Here is a 22,574-nt window from a genome sequence, read left to right as displayed (position 1 = left end):
CTAGTTTCATAAGTTCTATGATAATGCCCAAATGGGGTATTGCATGAAATGCTTTAGCCAGACTTAGGTAGGTAATACGCACCATATTCCATTAATCTATTGCCTTAATGACCTTTTCAAAGAAGTCCACCAGTTTCAGTAAGCATGACCTTCCCCGAACAAAGTCAAGCTTGGATGGATCCAAGGTCTGATGGTCTCTGATGTCCTTGTTGATAATTTCCATGATAATTCTCTCCATGGTTTTGCAAATAAGTCATTGATGTGATGGTGCTTTTATATCTTTTTTACTGCCTTTCTAACCTTCTATTTCATTGCATTGAGCCTTTCAGTCATCTGAAAGGGAGCCTTGGCCCTTAGCCAGTAATGTGCTCTCCATGGAGGACCCTAATATTAAAATCTAATAACCTGGTTTGAATTCTGTAAGTTGGGCATTCTTATTATAGACCGGATGCACCTTGCAGCCACAATGCATGTGCTAATTTACCATGGGCATGACCAGATTTATTCTATCCTGTAAATTAACATAATATTCTATTATGCTTTTAAATGGTGTATTTTCTTCTTCCCAAGTCTGTTAAACAATACCAAGCAGTCCTCTATGATGCTTGGGATACAAGAGTTTAAATGCTGTAAACCAAAATGAATTTTGCGGCACCTCCCTTATTCCAAACATCAAGCAGGATAATAGCAGGTCACAGTTCTTAGCATCTGCATCTATTACTTTTTATCATGAATGTCAATGTTATATTAAACCTCTCTACTAAGCCATTGGGTCTGTAGATGGTGTACTGACATTTTAAATCCTTACACTTGAAAGCATTGGCAAACTGAAGCAGTACTCTTGAAATATATGGTGTACATTGGTCACTAAGTATGTCCTTAGTGGCACCCCCACTTGAGATTAACAGTACTGATTTTTTGGTAATAACCTTAGCATTAGCCATGTGCACTGGTACATCTTCTGGTGATTCTGTATTGTCATATTTTATCACTTGTATTTATTGAAGCATATTGATAGATTTTACTGGTAGTCCCCAACGCCTAGAACAGTGTGCTTAAATGCACTCCTGTAGTAAGCACTGGAATAAGTAAAACCTTAAATCTAGGAATGGTTTAAACAGAGCCATACTGACAGAACCTGTCATGACTGAGTAGAAACAATGTTATTAATGCAAAGTATTTAAAGCTTTAAATAAAGCTTATTGGTCCTGCTTATGGAAATTATGATGTAAAGTGTGAAAAAAAAACAAACAATAAACAACTATAAATATAAAACATTTCAGGAAAGGCTGCAGTGTTTTAACATTCTGGATAAGAAAGACAGAAGTTTTCCATTGCTTTTTTCATTATACCAGCCTATAAAATGTGGCTAATACTCTTGATTTAGTTTGGTCTATCCCCAGGTAAGCAACTAACAAGTGACTATGGAATAACGTTATATTAGTCACATATAGGGTTTTGGTAGAAAGGTTTGTTGTAGAATTTCATCCGAGTCTTCATTTACCTTATATGACAGTTCGTCTTTTAACTCAAAAAGTGGCAAGAAGTAATTAGAAAAACTTGTACAGCATCTTCCACTGCAACCTTGGTTATATTAACACTTACCCTTCTCAAAATATCATCTTTCTTTTCCTCTTTTTTAAAGTTTGTGGCTTAGTTTATGGTTACTTTTTTCTCTAGCTTGTATCCTATCCTCAGTCTTGCCAGATTCCATTGGAAAAGTTTCATGTGTAGTACGCATATAAATGTTCAACTTTTTAATACTAGTATTCTTAGTATTAGTGGAACTGAATTCTATATGTGATGTGTCACTCCACATCTGAAACAAGTAAACTTATAAGCTATGTTTTGTGTCACAGGAGATTGTACACTTCTTACTGGAAGTTTAGATTTAGAAGCAGATAACTCAGTCTTAATGTGTCATTGCCTAATTTCTTGGAATCCTTTTGCAACAACCATGCAGTCAGATTACCAGCAATGATCTTTTAAGTTTGGCCAGAATTGCTATCACAATCTAACTAAAGATTTATAATATACTTTAAGTCATGCATCTGCAGTTTTCCTAGTTTGTCAGATTGTATAAGTTAATTGGTTGTGCTGCAGAAGTTATTTCAACTCTTGCCAACAATTTCTTTTTACAGTTGTCATAGTCAGTGCAATCTGTCCATTCTATGTTCATATATGTTTTCAAAGCATTCCCTGTCAGCCAGAAAGACTGAATGTTTTGTCCATTCTGACTTGATCCACATCTCTTATATGAGCTATCCTTCAAAAACCAGCAAATATGATTCAGTGTAATCATTCTTATTTAGTATTTCTTTAATGGCGACTGCAGTTATGAGGGCAGAATTTACATTGGTCTGCCTCATTAATTATAGTTGCAGCTGTACTGTGTCCTTGGTCTCTACCTTAGACTCTATTATGGCTTTTAGTAAGTCTGCCATGGTTGCTGGTAAAAAGAAACATGTCAGAAAAGTCAAGTCCATGAGCACTCACCAGGTTATAACAGCAAAACATTTCTGGTTGACAAATCCCTGAAGAAAATTTAGCTCATCTGTCCACATGCTTAGCAGAAAGGTGAAGAATATTATTTTGGTAACTCCTTGGATGCACACTCTGCCCTTGGACTCAACACCAGTGTGAGTTTTTAAAAGATGCAGCAGTCACAATATGGCCAGTATTCCTAGTCTGGGGATTTGCATTTTTGTAGCTGTAATTCACGAAGAATGGTAATGCTTGGATATGCAAGTCATGGACTTTTAGAATGAATATATAAATGCAGCAGCCTTTTTTATAAACACTCTTCCCTATCACAAAAACATAATATGCTTAAGGCATAACTGATGGGGAGGGGCAGGTGATATACTGATAAGGGACATTACACATTTGCATATCAGTAGGATTCATAGAGATTAATTCATGATGAGCTCATTTGCATACCAGACATGTAAATGGCCCTGAATTTATGCCAGTAAGCAGTAATTTAACAGAAGAATATGGAGATGTGAGGGGAAGAGAAAATATTTCATTTTGTGTACGGGTGTGCTTGTGCATACATGAGCAGGCTACTGATGTGGTCATTGGGGGAAATGTTTCATTCTGATGTCAGGCATGTGCTTGTGCATACATGGGCAGACCAGTGAAGGGGGGCTTTGAGGGAAATACAAGGGTAGACTACTGAAAGTGGGAAATGTTTCATTTTGATGTCAATGACATCTTTATGCATACAAGGAATACATTACTGAAGGATTCACATGGGAAAATTCTTCATTATGATGTTAGGGATGTGTTTGTGCATATACAGGCAGACTATTGATGGGGTCATGGAATAAATTTTTAATTTTGGTGCTTGTGTATATTTGGACATACTGCTGAAGGGATTGGTGGGGGAAGTGTTTCATTGTGGCCCTTGTGCATACATGAACATAATTCGAAAGGGATCAATGGGGGAAGTGTTTCATTGTGGCCCCTGTGCATACATGAACATAATTCGAAAGGGATCAATGGGGGAAGTGTTTCATTTTGGTGCTTCTACACACTTTTACATACTGGTGAAGTGATCTGTAGGGAATGTGTTTCATTTTGATGCTTGTGCATAGTTGGACACATTGTTGAATGGTTCAGTGGGGTAAGTGTTTCATTTTAGTGCTAGTGTATACTTGGACTTTTTACTGAAAGGATCGGTGGAGGAAGTAATTCATTTTGGTACTTTTGCCTACTTGAACATACTGTTGAAGGGATCAGTGGGGATGTTTACTCAATGCAGGGCTGGGGCAAGTTTGTGTATTGCAACTCAGATATGAAAGGTGAAGCATTGCATTTAACTAGGTATGTGCATACCACACAGATACTTGACTATAAATTTCAAGAATACTTCATTAGAATATGCCTCTTTACACATTTTTTCATTTGCATCGCATTATACTTAAGACCTTTCACATTAGCATGAATGGCCATAATGAATCTCACATTTGCTATGGTCATTTGCAAACATCAGGAATTCCACTGTTGTAACTGCACACATGACTATGAATACCAGCCTATACATCAGAAGAGAGATTTATTTCCAGAACAAAACAGGAAATGAAATGAAAATAACATGCACTTGTCTTTTGTCAGTTAATTGATTTACAATATATATATATATATATATATATATATATATAGTACTTTCTATGCAGGGACAGCTTCCTAGTGGGGCCTGAACTGCATATACTCAGTCATAGACTACCCATTCGACAACAGGCTGCCAAATAAAGATTATAGCTGCAGGTCTTGCAAGGTCTTCACCTCACCTTCATTAAAAAAAAAAAAAATTCACCTGAACTTTCCTTGTGTCATGTCTACAATAGGTTCTGATGAGAATATTTGCTTTTAAAGTACTCTAAATCTTCAGTCAGAACACAGAGAACTTGCTTTGACCATTGAGGAACCAGTTTATTGTTTGCTGCTTATAAGCTATAGCCATCTTTTTCAAGAAAAAGTAAGTATTTATGGGCCAATTCTAGCTTTCTCACAAATAAGATGATACACTAGATGCAAATGGGCATGCATTAGCTTATATGCCCACCCACCCCGCCAATGAAATGCATATCACAAAATGATTACAAAATGAAACAATAGGTCATAACTCAAGTGAATCACCCAGAAACGGAAATGTCATCAGTGTTGTCACTTATTTCATGTATGCATTATGTTATAATATTGAAGCAATATATGTTACTGGCTAATACAAGGCAACAAATTATGTTGCCATAAAGGCAGATTAACATAGCACTGATGCCTGATACTACAGTTTGACAGCTAATAGTATTTACATGGTGATGGCAGATTAATTATCATTAGGGGTTAGCTTGCTTTCAAAATTTTATTCACAAATTGACTTTTTTAAACATCTTTATCGATTCATCATATTTTAAAACTTGTGATTCAATAATAATCATACTAGTGGGGGCATGATATGATGAAGTATTTAATTCTATGGATTATAAAGGATTCTGTTATGGCGGCTAAGGATATGTGGGATGAGACTAAACAACAGATAATACAGACATTTGAGAGACTGTAAACATGATTATGGATATGGCTACTAAGATACAGCCATAATTACTGTCCACTGTGGGAGTGGAATTCAGACAACAGATCAGGGTAGCACTTCCTACTCAATAGAGTAGGAACAGTGGTGCAGTGGTTAACATTGTCACCTCACAGCAAGAGGTTCTCCGGTTCGATTCTCGGCTGGGGTGCCTTCTGTGTGGAGTTTGCATGTTCTCCCTGTGTTTGTGTGGGTTTCCTCCGGGTACTCCGGTTTCCTCCCACATTCCAAAGACATGCATCTGGAGCATTTCTCCCCGGGCCTCTGCTGAAAACAGGCTCTATGGAACCTAGTCGGACATTCCCGGTCAACAAATGTTAAATAAAATAAATAAAATAAAATAAATAGACAGGGACCTCTGCCATTCATTTGAATGCTGACATTTAGTGTTTTGCATTTTGTCAAAAAGAAATTGAAAATCAGCTGATCAAGCACGGCCAGCTTTTTTGTTTGTCAGATCACGAAAAAGTAAGGATCAAGGAATTTTCCTTTTCACCACTGCATGATAATTTAAGAGTTGCTATATAATATTATATTTAATTAGCAGAAGGCATGGTGGAGATAACTCCCACATGAGGAGTTTGGGGGAACTTGCCACCCTGCAAAAATTGTTGTTTTGTGTTTTTTTTTTTTCAGTGACTTTAGTTTTAATCTTTTGTGATCAATGAATTTAGGACTGATGTGTTGTGCTTTTGGGGAAGTATCACGCTAAGAGTGTGTGTGTGTGTGTGTGTGTGTGTGTGTGTGTGTGTGTGTGTGTGTGTGTGTGTGTGTGTGTGTGTGTGTGTGTGTGTAAGATACTAGTCTTTATGTGGAGTCACATGCCTATCTCAGCGTAGGTACATACAAGTCTGAAAATGTTGTATACTTAAAATATTAGCTTTTTAATACTGGTTTATGCTGGATCAAGCTGAGCATTATAAGGTGGTATCACTGAATGCGTATTTGATTGCAAGACAATAATAAAATATAATTTATTATTAGATCTGTTTTTCTGTTTTATAGCGCAGTTCTTTTTGGAATGGGAAGCCCCCAAATATGTTTTAAATATTTAGGGAAGGATCAAGTGATTTCATTTTCTGTGATTTGAGGGAAGTTTACAGTAATAGAATTTAAGAATTTTGATACTAAACTAACGTTAGGATTACCCCATCTAGAAGTAAGCTCAAAATGAACTTGTGTTAAATGACACTGAACCTAACTTAATGAATTAATTTTCTTTCATACTTAAATTTTAACTTTGCATGTATATGAAATGGCACGTTGGCAGACAAAGTGAACAGGTATGTGTTACTGCTATCAAACCAGTCCTACAGATGCATGTTCTGTCACTGGTAATTTATTAACAGTCTGTAAAATTAAATATTATTAAGGAGAAGCTTCAAAGCTGATCATTGAATCCATTTTTGTGAAACTTCTGTCATACTTAAAAATGGGGACCTAAATTACATAGTTATGTGAGAAAAATAGAATATGTGAACTTGTATAAAAATATGTAAACTAGATAACATTACTTTATAATACTACTGAAACATTTTTAAATTGTATGATTGTTTCATGAGGAAAGCAGTAAAACAGTGAAGACATATATAAAGAAAACACTCTCAAGAAACAGAACTGAAATTTTAACACTAATCATTTGCAGCTGAGTTTTATAGTAGCCAGTTCTTGGTAATTTGGAATACAGTGTGAAGAAATAATTGAAATTCTGACACTTATAGTTTGACACTGACCTTTGTAGTAGCATTTTCTTGGTAATTTATCCAGTATATGGGCCTCCTGACTTTTGTATGCAACTGGTCTGTCCTTAGATGACACAGCTGTAGTTAAGTGTGTGGTTGTACTTTGTTAAAAGATAAGAGACTGCATAATGCAGCAACAGAAATAATATATTTTTATAACTAAGAAAGCTCCTAACCATAAGTCTTTTTATTTATTTTTTCATTTTTTTAATAGGTAAATTAAATAGTTTATCTCTCGCCCTTTTCTGTCATAATGCAAGTCACAATGTAAAGGGTAAACCTTCTAAATAAGCAGTTTGTAGTACCTTAACAGCATGTTTCCGGATACAACCAGAACACCGAGAAGGCAAACACACACATACACACACACACACGCACACACGCGCAGCTCTCTCTCTCATGCACACACAGACATACACACACACACACACACACACACACACACACACACACACACACACATGTGAACGCACACACATATGCACATTCAGCTGTTTCTCATACACATACACACACATGCACAGAGATGCATACACATGTGAACTCACACATACACACACACAAACACACACACACACACACACACACACACACACACACATGCACACGCAGCTCTCACACACACACGTGCTTGCACAGACCCACTCGTACATATGCATACACACACACTCAAATGCACACACACACACACACACACACACACACACACACACACACACACACACACACACACACACACACACACACACACATATATGCTCATGTATACATACACACACGTGCATGCGCACATACACACAGACACACACACACACACCCATACAAATACCCAAACACTACATAAATGTAGACAAGTCAGGAATGAATTCTGTATTCTGCAGTTACTAAGAAGAGATCTTACCAGTAAGCCACCATCATAATAAAACATGTTAATCTAAACTTCAGGGCATACTGCTCTCCCATCAGGCTCTGAAATTAGTCCAATCTTTTCTTCATTGTTGACTAACACCATTCCCAAAAATAAGAACCATGTGACATTCATTTACACAAAAGATTTGGTCTAATGACACTGATCTAGTTATGCAACGATAATTAAGAATGACCAGTATGAATAGCCCTGCTGATATTATGAAGGAGTACTGCCCCAAATGATTAATACTCAGTAATGTCAAAACAAAGTAAGAGGTACTTGGCAATACTAAAAGACTACATCCTGCATAATGGCATATTCCCTCTGTAAAATGAGGCTTTCCTCCCACGCTTTCATTCCAAACATGCGCAGAGTCCCAGAAAGATAATATAGCTATATAACAGCCTCCCCAGCTACTTGGAAAATACATGTTTTAGTGCCACATATTCAGGATTATTGCCCCAGAGGATATCCTACTACCTCAAAAAGAGTATAATGTTTTCACATTCATGCTGCTGAGAACAAAACATCAACTTTGCCTTTCAATGTATGATAAAAAAAAAAAAAAACTTGCTTCATGGACAGATGTACATCTCACTGCCCAACACTCTGCAGGCCAGATGCCTTGCAACTGCATAGAGATCAGATCAGTTGTTTTGTTTAATAATCGTATAACTTAAATATTTAATAATGTGCCCCATACTGGCTACAAATACCCATACTAGAGATTGCCACAAATTATTAAGGTCTGGAGATATTATTTTCTCTAAATTAAAAATTAGGAGTAAAAAATAAATGTCACCATTACCTCCGAAGTATGGCTTACACTATGACTTGAATTTTTGAACCTGCACTGAGATAACTGCATGTTAAAGCTGATTTAAAAATATTTGTAGAATGAATAGTTTGGCTAGAGAATTTTGTTCATGTAGGCAAGGCACAGTTTATGACTGTATCAGACAATTTTGTGAATAAAAGAAGCACAATGTGTTAGGCTGTATTAAATGTTCTCGTTATGACATTTTGCATTCTGTGAAGTCATACCTGAGAAATGTATATTATAAAATACATACATACTAAAAAAGGATGCGTACTGTACATTCAGGTTTGCATGTGTGCATATAAGAATATGTTCATAAAAGCATTCTGGAACATTTTTAAGTGTAATGATTGCTTGTTGCCATGCAGCAATATGTATATTTATGATTGTTATTGCAATTTATTTATGATGGATGTGTTAAGGGTTTCCTATCAAAACAACAAAAACACTAAGATGAGAACACTGACCCACAACCTCATAAATACATTTAATTAGAAGCACAAAATAGTGGGTATCAGAATGTTGAAAACTAGAAATTAACAGGCATGCAGACAGCCTCCTCATGTTTCCTATTCTGTAATAAGGGAATTGAAACATGATTTTGCAAACAGTGACATACAGATTAAAACCCATAACTCCACAAGTGGTGTGCATAGGAAGAGCAACAATGCAAAACAGAAATGCAAACTATATCCAAGAGTATAACACAAAAATACAGCCATTATGCCAGTGGCGCCATGAGCTGAAATGTGCAACTTTTTAACTGAACTATTCATACATCAGTAAATAGGTGACTGTCACTTACGAAACAGCAGAAGTATCACCTTAAGAAAGTCAGCTGTGAAGTACTCTTGCCTTCCACAATAGCCTGAACCATTACTTCCCTAACCTGTTGTGATAATATCATTGGGTATATATTACTGATAGCACCTGGAGTGGTGCTTCTATCATCTGCCATCCTGATATTCAGCTTCCTGATGAACAACATACAACTGCTTGCATCCTCAGTTTAAAGTAACATTCAGTGTTCTAATACCTGATATTGTGTGCTTGTGATTAAATGCTTTTCAAGGTTCTGGGCTTGACGATCTCATCTTAAGCATTATGTTATTTTATTGTTTCAGCGGTTAACTATATTGATATATTTATCTATATCTATATATATCTATATATATATATATATATATCTATATATATATCTATATATCTATATATATATATATATATATATATATATATATATATATATATATATACATATATTTACATATATATATATTTATATATATATATATATATATATATATATATATATATATATATATATATATATATATATATGTATATGTATACAGAATGCAAAATGTAATAATGACACTCTATCCTCAGCCCTCTTCAATGATTTGTCAAAAGCCTTCGACATGGTCAGTCACCTGCTACTCATAAACATACTTAGAAACTTCTCACTGGATCCACTTTCTATACAGTGGTTCCAATCCTATTTAAATAACAGGCAACAGGCTGTATTATGGGAGAATAACTTGTCTTCCCACCTCCCAGTTGCCCTTGGTGTCCCTCAAGGCTCCTTATTGGGTCCTCTCCTCTTTTCTATTTTTACTAACGACCTACACTCTGTATTACCTCAAGCTACCTGTATCCAATATGTGGATGATTCCACATTAATATGCTCAGCCTCTTCACCATCACAACTTCAGTCGCTAACCCAAGATGTGTTTAGCAGAGTGGAGAATTGGCTTCTTCACCGATGTCTCATCCTGAACCCAAACAAAACAAAAATGCAACTATTTACTCCCACCCGCAGAGTCTCCCCACTGCACTTCACTGTCACATCTAGGAATGGTACAATTATATCTCCCGATTCTACCACAAAACTACTTGGAGTACTAATTGACAACAACCTTACCTTTGAGCCACATATTAACAACACGATAAAAGCAGTAAACAAGAAACTAGGCTCCCTCTACAGGATCAAACCCTTTCTGACTCCACTAGCTAGGACCACCATTGCCCGCATCCACTTAATCTCAACCCTACTATATGCATCCCCTATCTATACTAAACTATGTAAAAGCAATCTCAACAAGCAGGCTACTTCCTACAATAATATTGCCAGATTTGCTACTGGGTCTACCTATAGAACACATCATTGCAATAATCTTTATCAACTCGGATGGTTAGAGTTGTCAAATCTTATTCTATTGAACCAACTAATTATTGCCCATAAGATTCTGTATCAACCTACAAATACTCCAATATTCTCTAACCTAATCATCCCCTACAATAACCTAAAGACCCTGCGGTCTTCAAATAAATTATTAGTAAAGATAAGTAAAACCACTCACTATTCTCTAACACAGCGGGTAAAACCTGGAACACCCTCCCTAATGACCTAACCTCCCTTCCTACAATTACCCTATTTAAAACCAAACTCAAACCATACCTTAAATCACACTGGCTATGCCCCTGTGCAAAGCCAGACTAACTACCTCCCTTGTCTACAGACACTATCCCTCTCAATCACCCAATCTCATTAATATTTTACTAACAATAATGTGTGTGTAATCCTTTTAATTTAAAAGTGCCCTATTTCACTTACCTTTATGTATTTTCTGACGTATATCCATACTTATGTAACTAGGAATGTATTCTTTGTAACTAGGAATCCATTTTTTTTTCCTTGCTCAGAAACTAATATGTAATGTACTGTTATAATTTGTCTAAACTTGCTATTGTACCTGTGTTTCTGTAAAACTATTCTGATGTGCGGAGATTTTCTCCCCGGGCCTCCACTGAAAATGGACACATATCCAGCTGGACCAGCCCGGTCAACAAATGTAAAATAAAACTAAAATAAAATTTTATATATATATATATATATATATATATATATATATATATATATTTTTTTTTTTTTTTTGCAGGCTACAGCTAAGAAGATCTTTGCGGATTACCTCATTGGTAAATGATTGTGGGAGGAAGACTGTCTTCTATTAGGTCCTGTTTCACCAAAAATATGTAACCTCTCACAAAGGTGTGTGACCATAGAGTAGGCTATATCAACTGAGGAGGTACAGTAACTAAAAGAATAAAGTCCCCTTCATGAGATTGTGATGGAGGTGGTGCAGTAGCTTTCTGTCTCTAGTTCAGCTAACGCAATAGTTTTAATTTCATATTTTGATAATTTGATAACATTTTATTTATTTAATATTTGGTTACCAGGAAAGTATGACTGGGACACAGCCCATTTTCAGTGAATGCCTGGGGAGAAATGCTTCATATGCATGTCTTTGGAATGTGGGAAGAAATAAGAGCACCCAGAGGAAACCTACATGAATACAGGGATGACAAGCAGACTCCACACAGAATGCATCCCAGCACCCAGAGGAAACCTACATGAATGCAGGGATGACAAGCAGACTCCACACAGAACGCATCCCAGCAAAGAACTGAGCTGGAGAACCTCTTGCTGTGAGGCAACAACAACCATTGCACCAACAATTTGATGTCACTTAAGAGTGCCACATTTTCAGGAACCATGAACCATAAACCATCTAACCTACTGTGCTAAACAACAAACAAACAAACAAATAAAAAAATTAAGTACTAGAGTTGTGACATTTATTTTTAACTCTTTCTGTCTTACTTAAAACTGACATTTGGATAGATGCTCCCCAGTCTTTTACAATTCTTTCAGTACATTGTCTACCATTAAATCTTTCTTTAATGAATAATTGAGCATTAGAACTTAATCTTGGTAAATTACATAGCATGGGCATTTCTCATTTCTCATGTGTAATCAGTGTCAGTGACAGACACATAGTTTGGCGATAAGTTCAGTCATATATTGATTTTGCATTATATGGCACTGCAACAACCTGTGAAGCACATCCTCTGAAATGCACTAGTCAGCATACCTCTCAGCTGTCCAGATTTTTGCCTCATATTTTTGGTCTGTTCCTTATAGAATTTGTGGTTTTCTGGATTTTTGTGGCTAATCAGTAAGGACTGAATTCAGTATACAATGACAGGCATTTGAGTTTCAGACTTCATATTCTTCAGAAAATGTATGACAGCACAAGACCTTTTATTTTGGCAACTTTCTAAGATTATAAGAGCAATATTTTAAAGTTGTCCTTATTTTTGGAGCTTTGTTCCCCCATTACTTTTGGCTTTGTTCAGATTTTTTTTGCGAAGAAATTGAGAGCTATGCTAGTCAGCAGTACTTACTTGCAGAGGTACTATTTAAAGAAAAAGGCTACCTCAAAGGACTAGCCTAGAATAATTCAGCATTAAAAAGACAGGGCATTAGTGGCTTTTTATACACATGTAACAGTTGCTTTGAGAGCCATGCAGATTAACATTACATGGCATGAATATCTGAATGCATGTTTCAGTAAACCACAAAGAAACTAAAATTACCCAGTCTTGGCCAAGTGCACAGCATTATTAAAGATATAATTGAGACAAGACTTATGGATCTTTTTACATGAGATCTCTGCTGCATTACTTTGCATCTGAACTACTCCATATGATAGCTGTTAGTGGTCACTGTGGCACAACCTGAAAATCTTCATAAAATAAGCTGTTATCTGCACCCACATTTTGGCCAGGCATATAGATCAGGCATTACTGGATGAAATATAATATAATATTTAGTGGAATTTTTGTATCCACAGAAAAGAGACTTTGCTACACTCACCATATAACAAGGATTAACTGAACTGCCAAACAACCAGTCCTGTCTTATTGTTGCCATTATGATAAATAGTTTTTGAATCAATGCCTTGTATAAGCATTAGTCCTGGGAATGATGAATTGTTAATGTACAAATTTAGCATAGTGGATTTCTTGTTGAGCTGAAAAATACAAAATAGTTAAGTTTCACATTTAAGAAAACATTACAAAACATCTTGTAAAAGTAAACTGAGTTTTTTGAGGTACAAAGACTAACACAGTACATACTGGAAAATTTGATGGGTGAACATTAATTTGGAAAGTTGATTGTCAGCATACTGTAATAAATTGGTCTATATTACTTCATCGAACATAGACATCATCGAAGTGCCATTCATTGAACCCCCCCCACACACACACCCATTTATATATATATATATATATATATATATATATATATATATATATATATATATATATATTATTTGACATTTATTAACTGGGTTAGTCTGGCTGGGCAGAAGCCCTTTTTCAGCAGACACCCAAGGAGAAAAGCTCCAGTATTACATTGCTAGACATTAATTTACAAAGATAGTAATTTACAAAAGAAGAAATAATACAGTAAAAACTAGCATTCTTAGTACATGGTGGGTTCAGTTTTAGAAAAAGAAAACATTATCTGAAATGAATACAAAAAGTCCAAGTATCTGAGATATTTAAACACAAGGAGTAAAAGCATGTAAAGATATTGCAGAAGACAAATAGAGACCTGATTTTTAGCATAATAGAGGAAAGTTGTAGTGAGAGATGAGAAGAATATAGAAATAGTACAAGTAAGAGTATATTGTGAGGGGAAGGCTACTAAGGTATATGGTTGGAGGTGGTATATGGTGGAAAAATTAGGAAGAGTAGGGACAAGAAAGAAGCAGTAAGAACAAGATATATATATATATATATATATATATATATATATATATATATATATATATATATATATATATACCAATTCCGACATTGCACTACAGTGGGGAAAGGGCAGATTTCTTGATCCCCACCATAATACAGTCACAATGAGAATGGTTCTGTGAATGGAATGCTCGACAAAATGCCATCTAAAATGTCATTCAATGTGAAGTTTCAATGAAATAATAGGGATCTGTAATCAATTGCTGAGTAATGGGTAAAAGGCATACATGTACATTTGCAGATAATTTGTTTTTTACCATTTTTATTTGAATATTTTGTAATTTAATTTTTTGAGCCAGTTTCCTTGGTTCACTCTTTGCTTCAGCTAAGAATGACCAAACATTATACTCATTCACTGTGTCATTTCTTTAGTTTTTTTTGTTTTACTTATACATCAGTTATATATCTTGGCTATATTTATTATAATAGGAGTAAAATAGCAGATGAAATTTCATTGATAAAAACAAAAACTTATTTTGCTTGTCATATTAATACTTTTTCGTATATTAAAGAACAGATCTATCATATACTTTTGTAGACATTATTTGGCATATGTGTTAGTTATATTCAAATTTAATGCAATTTTATTCATATCCTGTGTGGTCTTCAGTGAGGTCAATGTTAGTAACAACTCATATGTTGGTGCACACAGTACATTATTATCTTAACCACATATATATGTATATGCAAAATGTATTTGGATATGTAGTCAGTGTCAGTGGGGTAAGAAGCAACACTCTTACCTTTTGGTGTGGAAGGCTGTGCATTCTACTCCTGCACCAGCTGGATCAATTGCTGACACCTCGGTGCAGCAAAAAGGGAATGATGCATGCATAAATGTGCCATCCTTCAGATGAGATGTTAAACTGAGGTCCCACTTACCTGAGTTGGTGGTAGCTCAGGTGGATATAGAAAATCCCATGGCACCTGTTGAAATGACTAGGCAAAGTTCCCTGATGCCCTGGCCAAATTTCCTCTAGTAGAATAAATGCTTCATTGGCTGTCCCTTAAAAAGTGGCCAACAGCCTAGTGGGACTAATCTGGTCAAAAAAAGGATGGATACATAAATAATTTAACTAACTAACTAACTAACTAACTAACTAACTAACTAACTAACTAACTACATAACTACATAATAAAACAAACAAATAAATAAATGAAATATGTTCTGACCATGGTTCTGTAGCACTGACTTGCATATTAATAGCAGTCTTTATATCTGTCATACTGCACCACCCTACTTTTTTAAGAAGTACTTTAGCTAGACTAGTTAAAATGTTAAATCCAACCAAAATGAGAGCTGTTTCATGTCACTCATTTATAAGATTTATTCTAGAATTCCACTGAAAAAGAGGAAAGTGTATCACAGTGTACATCTGCTTTTTTGGTACTGAGCATATCTTTTGTATCTATTTCTCAAGTCCAGATAAGATTTGCTACATTTTATATTTTATTTGCAAAATATAGGACCCTTTCATTAGTTATTTATCCAATACACAATGCTTTCTGTTTGCAGAGGTAGAAAACATACACCCTGATGCATTGTGTTTAAAAGATGCATGCTGGGGCTTAAACCATTCCTGCTCATTTTTGTGCTGGCTTGCAAGTACAAAACGTTGCTTCACTGTAGCTTCTCTAGTAGGCAGTATGAAAATTAATAAAACTTTATAAAGGGCTTCAGACAAAAGTACTTCTGAAATTTCAAGTTGTACTAAATTAAAGACAGCACAATACATTTGCAGTAGTACAATTATGTACATCTCCCAGCACAGATAACATTGATGGAATGGTTTGTTGTTCTAAACAGTGACATTGTAATGCATTCACAATAAAATTATCTTTAGTGTTAAGGACTGCATGGGTCTTCTACTATGCAAACGAAGAAAAAATGGCTTCTCTTCTCTTTCTCCCTGACAATGCACATTCATTTTTTTGTGAAATAATAAAATGCTAAATGTCATTTTCCAGAATTATTTTGAAATAGACTCCCCCCAGGATTAAATAATACCTAACATTTATTAACACAAAACAATACTAAGCCATTAACAATGTCTATTCCATCTGTTTGCATTTCATAATGATAAAGGGAAACAAATAAAAAAGGCAGAATGACACATTTCTACTTTGGAAAAAAGAGTATAATGCCAAATATTAATTTCCAGCTTATGTCAGTCCTCTGTTACAGTAAAGGCTTACCAGGTTTATTTTGAAATAGGATATGTTACTGTTCTCTTGCTGTGCAGTGCAAGGAGGCATTTCACAGCTCCAATGAAGCAAACACTCTACTAGCAGAATACGCCTCATCATACACAGCTAATTTCTACAGGCATTACAAATGTGTCTGCTGCTTTCCATCATGATAACTTGAAAAACAAAACGACAGCACTGGTAGATCAGGATTATCGTGTTTACAACTAAAGTGTCAAGGAATAGTGCTTAACCAAACAACAGTTTACTTAGTACGTGCCTATACAGAGAAGATATTGCCTATATATCTATGTTTATATATATATATATATATACATATATATATCTGTATCTATGGGTCAGATTCAATAAAACCTAAACTAAGTGTACACTAAGTGTACACAAATGTGTATTCAAGAACATCTCCACCACATTTTTGTGCATTCTAGTCACTTACAAAGATTATACTAAGTGTACATGTAGTCTACACACTGTGGCAACCTTTATAATTCTCCCTCAGTATATAAAGCTGCAAAAAAATCAGTAAGAAAACTAAAATTAAGTTATGCTTGTGTTTGTTCACGTTATTTATTTATTTATTATTTATTTATTTATTTACATTTGTTGATCTGGAGTGTCCCGACTGGACGTAGGTCCATTTTCAGCGGAGGCCCGGGGAGAAAAGCTCCACAGTTAAAATAAACAGACAGTAGTTACATTGGATTACATAGTGCTTAACAATTTAACATAGCAATTACTTACAACATATTTACAGATGAAGAACATAGTACATCAGTAGACAACTAGAATCTTTATCTGTGAAGTACATAATAGACATTAACAAATGTTACAATAAGAAGTTCCTGCTGTATAATAAGTACTGGGCTTATGAACATCTGAGCTTGCTATAATCAAGGTAGTTAGGGAGTGGAAAGAAAGGTAGTGGTTGGATGGGGTGGGTGATATTAGAGTGGAAGTTACAAGGGCATAGCCAGCATGTTTTTAGGTGCGCTTTTAGTAAAGATTTGAAGTGGATGCATGATGGTATGGAGGTAATTGTGGGTGGAAGGGAGCTCCATAATTTGGCTATGGTGCAAGAGAATAGTGCTTCACCAGCAGAGTTATTGGCTTTAGTGATCTTCAAGTGATTTTTGTTGCTGTATCTTAGTGGTCTGGTGGTGCGATAGGGTTGGAGTAGATTCTGGAGGGATGGGACATTTAGTGGATGGTTTACTAGTTTGTGGGAGAGTGAGAGTTGATACCACTGACAGAGGTGAGGGAGTTCAAGCCAGCCCAGTTCAGCAAGTGAGAGACAGTGGTGACTACGGTAGGATGCCCCTGTGGCGAATTTGGCGATTTTGCTGTAGCAGGTCTCTAGCTTGTTTAGATCGCATTGCCTTAGGTTGGTATATATTGGAGAGGCATAAATTAGGGTGGCGATAAGGTGGGAATTTGCTATTGAAATCTTTGCTGCTTTGGTGAGAAATTGCTTATTTCTGTATAATGCTCCTAGTTTCTTGTGGACTTTTTTTATGGTCATGAATATGTGAATGTCAAATTTTAGTTTATTGTCTATTTCCACTCCTAGCAATTTGGTGTGTTCAATTGGATATATAGTGGTGTTGTCTTTTGCTGTGATGTTAAAGTGAGAGTTGTTTTGAGTATGTTTGGTGGGTTGGAAGATGAGTAGTTTAGTTTTGTTTTGGTTGAGTATTAATTGGGCATCGGATAACCAAGTTTGAACAGAGGAAAAGGCTTCCTGTGTGACTTTTTGCAGTTTGGGTAGGGACTGGGCTGAACAGATGATGGGTGAGTTATCTGTGTATTGTATGAGTGTGCCATGTTTGGTGGCAGAGGCTAGATTATTGGTGTAAACAGAGAAGAGTAGGGGTCCAAGGATGGATCCTTGGGGAACCCCTATGGAGATAGGTAGTTGGGGAGATATGTCATTCTGCCATACAATGGATTGTTGGCAGTCAGACAGGTAATTCTGAAACTAGTTGTTGACTTATTGAGAGAAGGATAGGTTATTGAGGACAGAGATAAGTTGTTTGTGTGGGACCATGTCAAATGCTTTAGATAGGTCTAGGAAAGTAGCAGAGGAGAGATAACCATTGTTTTTATGCTGAAGGATGGTGTTAGTAAAGGAGAGTAAGGCAGTGGTGGTGCTATGGTTTGGTTGGAAACCATGCTGAGTACTGGAAAGGAGGTTGTTAGTGAGGAGGTAGTCTGAGACCTGAGAGTGAATGCATCTCTCTAGTATTTTGGAGAGTGGAGAGAGAATAGCTATGGGGTGATAATTGGTTAGTTCTGTGGAGGGTCTGCCTTTGTGGAGTGGAATTATATGTGATACTTTCCACACTGTGGGAACATAACTTTCTGGCAGAGATCGGTTAATCAAGATGGATACTGGGTAGGCCAGAACATCAGCTGTGATTTGTAGGTATTCACTTGGGAGGTTGTCTGCTGCTAATTTGGTGGGTTTAAGTTTAGTTAATAGTTTTTTTATGTTGGAGGTAGGTACAGGATTAAAAGAGAAGGTAGTGGAGAGATTACTAGTTGAAGGTGTGGGTTGAAGGGGGGGGGTTGTGTTGTTTAGCTAGTGATAGTATAGTTATGGTGAAGTGTGTGTTGAATGAGGTAGCAATATTTTCAGAGGAGTGAGGGATGTTAGGAGGAGGGGTACTGACTTTACCTGGGTGGAGGATGGAGTTTATGGAGGACCAGAATTGTTTGGAGCTGTGTTGTGAGGAGTCTAGGGAAGACTGGTAGTATTGGAATTTGTCCTGTTTTATTAGCTTTTTGACTCTATTGCATAGTTCTAGGAATTTCTATCTAGCTGAGGGGGTTTTGGTTTTGCGCCAGTGCTCCCAGGTTTTATCCCTGTTTTTCATTTCTGATTTAGTGGTTTTCTGTAGCCATGGGGAGGGTTGTGCTTTGGTTCTGGAAAATCTTATGGGGGCATGGTAATTAAGGATGCTCAGGAAAGTAGTATTAAAAATTCAACTGCGTCATCTAGACTGAGGTACTTTAGAGGATGCCAGTTACATTCTTTGAGGGATGAGATGAATGTGAGTGGGTTAAAGTTTATTTTTTTACGTATTTGATGGTAGATGACAGATTTAGTTTGGTATAGGTATTTTTTGAGTAGAAATGTTGGGGAGTGATCACTTAGAATGGTATACACTCTAAACACTTAGTGTAGGGAATATCTATATCTATATCTATATATCTATATCTATATCTGTATCTATATTTATCTATATCTATCTGTGTTTGTGTGTGTGTGTGTGTGTGTGTGTGTGTGTGTGTGTGTGTGTGTGTGTGTGTGTGTGTGAGTGAGTGTGTGTGTGTGTGTGTGTGGGGCTCTCTCTCACACACACACACACACACACACACACACACACACACACACACACACCTACACCTGTAATTAAATATCAAAATGCAAATGCATCAAACACAAATAGTTTGATACTTGAATTTTAAAAACCAAAGCAATGAAAACAATTTACAGAAATGATCAAAGGAAGAAATAAAACTTTTCCTTCTGTGATCACTAAGTCTAAAACCCCAGCACTACATTGATGCCATGTTTATCTGAATAGTGGTAGTGTTATGGAAAATGTTTTTGTAAGGTAATGTATCAGTTAAGAGTTAGGAGCAGCAGCAGAATTAGGGTTAGCATTGCTTGTATTAGTAAGTTGGAAAGGGACAAATAATTTGAGACCTCACCTTGTCAGCTGCAGTGGTGCAGCAGTTAGCATTGTTGCCTCATAGCAAGAGGCTCAGCAGTTCAATTCACAGCTGGAGTGACTTCTGTGCAGAGTCTGCATGTCCTCCCTGTGGTTGAGTGATTTTTAAAGACATGCAGTAGGTGTGTGTGTGTGTGTCTTCTGTGCAGTTGAAGAAGAGTGGCAATGCCTCAAAACAACATGTGTGAGGATTACAGAACAGATATGTGGCCAAGCCAGGTATGGAAATAAGGTACATATGAAAGCTGGAGGTGGAATGCAGAAGTCCAGGAAGTTATCATAAGAAAGATGGAGTACAGGAGAAAGTGATAGAAAAGACCAACCAAGCTAGGACGGAATACTGGTTGGCTAACAAACAAGCTAAGAAAGGAGTTTAGTAGCAAAGAATAGAGCATTGGGGTCACTCTTCCAGTTGGAAAGTGACTCAGTAGGTGGCGCAAAGAAACTATATCAGGTTGCAAGGCAAAGACAGAAAGATAAAGAACATAATCAGACACCCTTCATATGGGATAACAGCAACAACCTGCTCACTTGGCCACAGGACATGAAAGGCAGATGGAAGGAGTACTTCCAGCAGCTTCTGAATGAAGAAAACACCACAGAGCTGTACTGCCGCAGGCACAACCTGCAGTGAAAGAAGAAGAGGAGTCCACCCTAGAAGAAGTAAGAATAGCACTAAGGAAAATGAAGTCAGGAAAGCAGTAGGCTCAGAAGGTGACAGCAGGTATCATAAAGTTGCTGGGTAAGATATGGGAGAAATTATTCCTGAAGGTACTCATAGCACTGCAGAGAGAAAGTCATATCCCAGATGTCTGGAGGATAAGTATAATCATGTCAGTGTACAAGAGCAAAGGGGACATCCACAACTGTAGGCAGTACAGAGGAATCACACTCCTGTCACATTGCATGAAAGTTCTGTAGCGGGTGAGTGATAAATGGTTATGCAGAGCAGCTGAATGTAAGATGGGAGATGAGCAGTTTGGATTTGGATTAGGAAGCAGCACAACTAACCCAATGTTTGCAATGAGACAGATAGTTGAGAAGAAGCTATAAATGAAGAATGAGTCCACTGGGAATTTCTAGACTTGGAGAAAGCATATGACAAGGTCCCAAGAAAGCTGATTTGGACAGTACTGCAGTGGCTTGAAGTCCCAGAAACACTGGTAGAATTAGTGCAGGCTATGTAGAAGGACTAAATGACTCAAGTACAAACGGTGTTTGGCCTCACAGATGGGTTCCCAGTTGGAGAGGGTGTACACCAAGGTTCAGCTCTGAGCCCACTGCTGTTCATACTGTTGATGGACTACATTAGGAAACAGATCAGAGAGGACAGCTCGACAAAGTTGTTGTATGCAAACGATGTGGCATTACAGGCAGACTTTGAGCAAGAACTTCAGCAAAGGCTAGATGAATGGTATGCAAAACTGAAGACATATGGGATGAAACTAAGCACAGGTAAGACAGTGGTAATGGCACCAAATTGGGGAAATCAGAAGAAGATGAGAACTGAGATAGAAGGGAAAATAGTGGAGCAGGTCAATAGCTTCAAGTATCTGGTTGGGATGGTTCAGGAGAAGGAAAGTCTGAATGAAGAATCAGAAGGGTTGCAGCCAACTAGCGCAGAGTGTCTGGTGTAGTCTATGACGGAAGAATGGTAAAGAAGTTGAAAAGTAAGGCATACAAGGCCATGGCGCAACCAGTACAACCAGTACAACTGTACAGTACAGAAACCTGTGCAGTAAATGCAGAGCAGATGAAGAAGCTAGAGGTGATGGAAATGAAGTGTCTAAAAAGGGTGGTAGGATGCACACTGGGGCAGATGAAGAAATGAGGGAAAAAGAGCAGAAGCCAAAGCAGCGCCAATTGCAGAAAAGAACAAAGAGAACAGATTAGAGTGGTTGGGACGTATATAAAAGCAAAAACAATCTGATGAAGAAGATTTGGGGCAGATCAAAAGAAGGTAAGAGGAAGAGAGGACGTCCAGCAAAGAGGTGGATGGATTGTGAGAAAGAAGATCTGTGACAGTCAGGCATGAGTGTTGAAGAAGGCAGGAATGCGGCACTGAATCGAGAGAGATGGCGACAGTTAACACGATATCCCAACCAATGTAGAAAATGAAAAAAGGGGGCTGTTGATGATGATGATATATGTATATAAGCCCCCCCCTGATGAATGCAGGTTAGTTTATTCAAAACTGAGAGGTAATGTTTCCTCAATTAATACTATAATTTACTACAGTACACTGAAGGCAGAGAGGTGACAAAACACCTAAGGTAATGAAATTTCCCCTCAAACTTTTATTTTGTGAAACACAAAGTTAAGATGTATATAAATGCATGGGTGTGAAAGGCAAAACTGGCAAATGAGTTTACCCATGAATCAGCCTATGTGTAATGCACACATA

General features: G+C 36.8%; 1 protein-coding gene across 1 annotated transcript in view; it reads left to right on the top strand.

Moving 5' to 3' along the window:
* Nucleotides 1-22,574, top strand: part of MDFIC (MyoD family inhibitor domain containing) — a 302,611-nt gene that overhangs the window by 268,043 nt on the left and 11,994 nt on the right. The gene's annotated exons all lie outside the window — the stretch shown is intronic.

This window comes from Protopterus annectens, chromosome 11.part0 (genome assembly GCF_019279795.1).
Source record: "Protopterus annectens isolate FY-2018-M chromosome 11.part0, PAN1.0, whole genome shotgun sequence".
Taxonomy (NCBI): domain Eukaryota; kingdom Metazoa; phylum Chordata; order Ceratodontiformes; family Protopteridae; genus Protopterus; species Protopterus annectens.
The sequence above is the reverse complement of the archived record's forward strand: the minus strand, read 5'-3'. Positions and strand labels throughout refer to the sequence as shown.